Source organism: Coenobita brevimanus, chromosome 101 (genome assembly GCF_032717465.1).
Source record: "Coenobita brevimanus isolate Jiangsu-jjx chromosome 101, ASM3271746v2, whole genome shotgun sequence".
NCBI lineage: Eukaryota > Metazoa > Arthropoda > Malacostraca > Decapoda > Coenobitidae > Coenobita > Coenobita brevimanus.
The window spans coordinates 45,639,999-45,645,070 of NC_137054.1; the positions used below are offsets into that span (position 1 = coordinate 45,639,999).

The following is a 5,072-nucleotide window of genomic DNA, read 5'->3' on the forward strand; positions in this document are numbered from 1 at the left end:
CCCAATGGTCGATGGGCAAGAAAAAAAAAAATACATATTTTACATTGTGCAGCTTGAATGAGCTTTTGGAACAGAGTGGTAGAAATGGCAAGTCTCTTCTCCCTCATTGGATTCCGAGGTGCCAACAATTTATTAATTACTGTTGGCTAAATACAGTTAAGTTGAATTTTTTCATTCATTCATTGCCAGACGCCATGTATCCCAAACGGGGTGGCCAAGGGCTTAGAGTTAATTGTTTTACAGGGAGGGGCACTAATCCTCCACCAACCCCACTTGACACGTAGGGAGAACGTTATGCCAACAGCATCTGGTGTTCCCAGGCGGTCACCCATCCAAGTACTAAGCAGACCCAACGTTGCTTAACTTCGCTGATCGGAAGGGAAGCGGTGTACTCAACGTGTTAAATTACTTCATGAAATATACATGGCAAATCTAACTTAATTTAATCTTAGTTGTAATTTAAAGCGAAATATTCCCTTTATCTATGTAAATATGTATTAAACCCTCATCCACTTTTCAAATAAGGGCACGTCATCCCATCACACAGGCGCAGTTAGGTCAATGGAAAGTTCGTAAGTATTTACATGTATTTACAATATAGTTGTCGACAAGGGGTTTAACACAGTTGCATTTAATTTATTAATAATAAGAATTATTAAACAGAACGTAATCTCTGGGCTATAAAACTGCTTGAATTAGTCATTAATGCTCTCCGGGTTTTCCTCTGCTTTCATCAGGGACAACTATTTTAAAAAGTAAAGAGTGCACCCGCTCTAGGGGGAAATATTTCCCATATATACTCAGTTTCATAATTCATGAAATACTACTTTCACATGTCATTGATATGGTTAATATTACAGTATAGCAGAATTGAGATACACAATGTATGTACTTGGCATGCGTTGTTCATGGGGTGTTATATAAACTGGACAATTAAGCCTATATAGTATGTCATCAACCTATTCTTAATATGCTAATGGTGGTTGGCATCGTATTACAACGTGTAGGAAAATCCTAAGGTGATAACCTCGGTTAGGATGGCTGCCAAGCAGACAAACAGCACTCTGATTTCTAAATCGTGGAGTGGATAAAACTTTACTGTTTTGAAGTATTCCTTCGTGCATAGTGTCCATTGCTATGAATTATTCGTTATACATGACATGAAGCTATGGGAGTTATATCTGGGGGGAGAGAATGAGTGAGAGATGGGCCGGGCAGGGGAAGGGTGGAGGGGCAAATAAATTAAAGCGGGGGGAGGATCAGGTGTGCCAACTCTTACTGTGTATTCAGTGTTTCTGTGCCAGTGACAGCTGCAAAGAGTATCGAAGCATGTGTCGATAAATTTTTTAGTGGGTGTACAATGTGTGCACACTCGTTATAAACGGTGAGCTAATTCCTATCAGTAAGTGCTTCCAAGAGACCATCCTCACATTTTAGTCCCCAAGTGCCCAAGTCTCCTGCTGAAGGACCATGTTAATCTCCTACCTGATGATGGCCTCAGTGACTCCTGGTCTATTGCCTCTGACTCCCTTCATATTGAACTGCAGAGCCTTGAGCCAGCCAGGGGTGAAAATGGGAGGAACAATGGGTAATGCCAGACTGGGATGTCACTGACAAGATGATGAGAAGTAATTGGTGTTAATACTGTCCTCCACTACAGCTAGGCCAGCAGGCTCATCACCCACCAGGCCACTCAACAGCTCATCAGTCACCAATATGACAGTGATTTCTAAGTCAGTGTCCTGAGTGAAAGCTCCACTATCCACCAGGCACATCACCAGCCGAAAGAGGTCAATCAAAAGGACACGCATCTGACTGGCACTGAGTACATTGACCACTGGCTGAGAGGTCTTGCTGTAGTGGTTGCGCACTCAAGGAGATGGGGGTAACAATGGCCTGGGTCATGACCATGATAGTGGAAATAATCTGAACCATTAATGTGGCAGTGGAGGCAGCTTGCTGGGGGCAGGTGGACCCTATCAGTGCTGGCAAAGGGCGCTGGTATAGTCTCCTTTGAGTCTGTGGCTCGGGGGTATTACCACTCTTAGTGTGAGGTGGCTGCTGCTGCCTGCTGGGTCACACCCTCTGCCCCAACAATGGTGGTGGTGAGTTCCCATATGATGAGGTAAACAAAATGCCAAATAGATGGTTGGTGGGGCGGGTACAAATGGCAAGGCTCAGATTTGTTGCACCTCCTAACCTGGCATCATCCACAGTTACTCAGTGCACCCCACCACGCCATGCATGGTCGGTGCCTCCCACCATGATTGGTTCTTGTTCTTCTGCTAGCACTCCTTTGACATGTGCCTCTTGTTGCAAACCCCATATTTGGCAGCAAAAGTGCAGCAGCACTGGTAGTGATTATACTGCTGACATATTATGTAGGATCCGATAGATTCAAATGTGTACATGCACAGGGGGTACTTCTCCCAGTATCCTAAGCCCATGTATGTGACAAGCACTTACCACTTCACATTATCCCTCTTCATCTTCAGGCGCTTAACAGATGCAACCTATGGGTGGGTGTGCACTTACTAAAGGGTAAATATTGAAGGGGTATTGCTGGAGGATGGCCTTTGAGTAATTTTTTGCAAGCTCAAGAAGCTGCAGCAGGACTAAGGTATCTCAGTCCTCAATGAGCTCTAACTGACTTGCTTCTTCCTCATCCCTGGGGTGAGGATGAACTCCCTCTGAAGGCTGGGCCGGATGTTCAACCAACGGGTAGAATACTCGTTCAACACTTTGATAATGGCCCACTACGATGGCCCCTTGGCCCTTGGCAGTCTCCTCGAACGCCTGTTAGCCAGTCAACTCTGTCATGAAATCGGTTAATAATGCAATGTTACATTGATAACTTCTTTTTTACTTTTGATGGTCTGTGAAAGTATTTAATGGTCTTTTACTGACTCCATTATATTTAACAAGAAGGATCCCTCAGAGAATGCAACAACCTCACACTACACTCTACCTGAGGGCAGAAATTTTTACCTTGCCCTGTGGCCTTGATCTTCGACCAATTGTTGTTCTTAAAATCGAGTTACTTCATCCTTTACCTAATGTTTTCAAAATCGAACTACTTCATTCATGGCTGACATTCAGCCTTTCCAATACGTTTGTTCCCAATTAAAAAAAAAAAAAAAAAAAAAACTTTCATTTCCAGGGCTGAATCTCTGAACTTTTATTATGACCTCTTGACCGATTGTTTTCAAAATCAAATCCCTTCATCCTTTTCTGATGACAGTTAACCCTTCCATCAAGACTGGTTTAAGCTGACCCAGAAGTATCTGAGTTGACCTTGCCTTGCTACCTTCATCTGTTTTTAAAATCATATCATTTTATCCTTGTCTGACCCTCACATCTTGAGTACACAAAGTTTGATCGAAATCGGATCAAAACTGATTTATACTGTACACACACACACACACACACACACACACACACACACACACACACACACACACGCACACACACCTAGCGAAACAATATAGCCTACCCTGTCACGTTGGACATGGGGCTGATAATCATTCCAAAATGAACATAAAACTTTGTTGCTTATGTTACTCTTAACTTTGGAGTGCTATGTAAAACATTAGAACATGTAACTCTTAATGGTATGTATTGCAGACTTCATGTATTTTTCAAAGTATTGGGTAAAACTGATGAATATGGTCAGACAAGTCAACAAACACGTTCGGCTGCTCTTAAGGTTTTACAGATACATAAAGCAAGTTTGACAGTTTTAATAGTCATTTCCCATGAAATATCAAAATGACCCTCACGACTGCAACACGCAAGTGAAGCCCAGCCTGTCACTGCCACAGGCTAATGAGTGTCATCAGGAAAAAAAAATAATTAATAGCAGGTTCATATAACGAAGTTTTGTAGGAGTGGATCTGAAAAGGTGTGTGTGTGTGTGTGTGTGTGTGTGTGTGTGTGTGTGTGTGTGTGTGTGTGTGTGTGTGTGTGTGTGCGTGCGTGCGTGTGTGTGTGTGTGTGTGTGTGTGTGTGTGTGTGTGTGTGTGTGTGTGTGTGTGTGTGTGTGTGTGTGTGTGTGCGTGCGTGCGTGCGTGCGTGCGTGTGTGTGTGTGTGTGTGTGTAGCCAATACTGGGAAAGGCATGTCACTGAAACTTTGCACATGGTTGGAACTGGGTCCCGTATGGCCCAGTATCAATCTGATGTCGATTGAAATTTTCTAAAGCGGTGTGTTGGACCCTTATAATTACCTCCATTGGTATTACCATACACACACGCGGAAGAGACGGGCGGAGCATTTCTATGGTTTCATGTGTTTTATGAGAGAGAGAGAGAGAGAGAGAGAGAGAGAGAGGAGGGGGGTTATATATCTACACTCCGATGTCTATATATTTTTTGATCCTAAGAAAAGACTGTATATATATATATATATATATATATATATATATATATATATATATATATATATATATATATATATATATATATTTTGGTAGCTGTGGTGGTGGTGGTGGTACCTGATCAGAAACGGCTCTCATTTGGGCAAGCGCTTCTCCGTCTTACCGAGATGCAAAGCACTGGCTCCAGTGCAAAGCGCAGTTCAGAGATGGCTTTAATTTGGACCGGTGCTGAGCTGCCCTACAGGGCCGCGAGGCTTTTGTAGTTATAATTTGTAAACATACTTATTTCTGCTCTTGTAATTTTACAACCTCCTGTTGCAAAGGCTCATGAACGTCTTTTGCAACTAGAGAAAATTTAGATATCTTTTGTTCCCTTCAGTTGTTATGTATTTGGAGAAAGATTTATGCCTGGATGTGTTAGTCGCACGGAAAATAAGAAAGGATCCTTATAGCATTCTGGTCTGAGAGGATGTAGGAAAAAATGTGAATCCCCCGAGCTAGGACCAAAGGACCATAGGGCAATGAAGGGTCCTTGGAGAGACCGCTACATCCCTCACAAGAAATACGCTACCTTGATGAAGGCTCGAACTACCAACCCTACTGTCGCGAAGCGCAAGCACTACCACACAGCTATTGTGGCCCCTAGAGGACGTGGAAGTTAAGCAGTGAAAAGAATATTTAGACCCTAAGAATACAGT

The 5,072-nt window shown here is 42.9% G+C and overlaps 1 pseudogene; it reads right to left on the minus strand.

Annotated features, from left to right (window-relative positions):
- Positions 1–295: 295 nt before the first annotated feature.
- LOC145415247 (5S ribosomal RNA) lies at positions 296–416 on the minus strand (annotated as a pseudogene).
- Between the last annotated feature and the right edge of the window lie 4,656 nt (positions 417–5,072).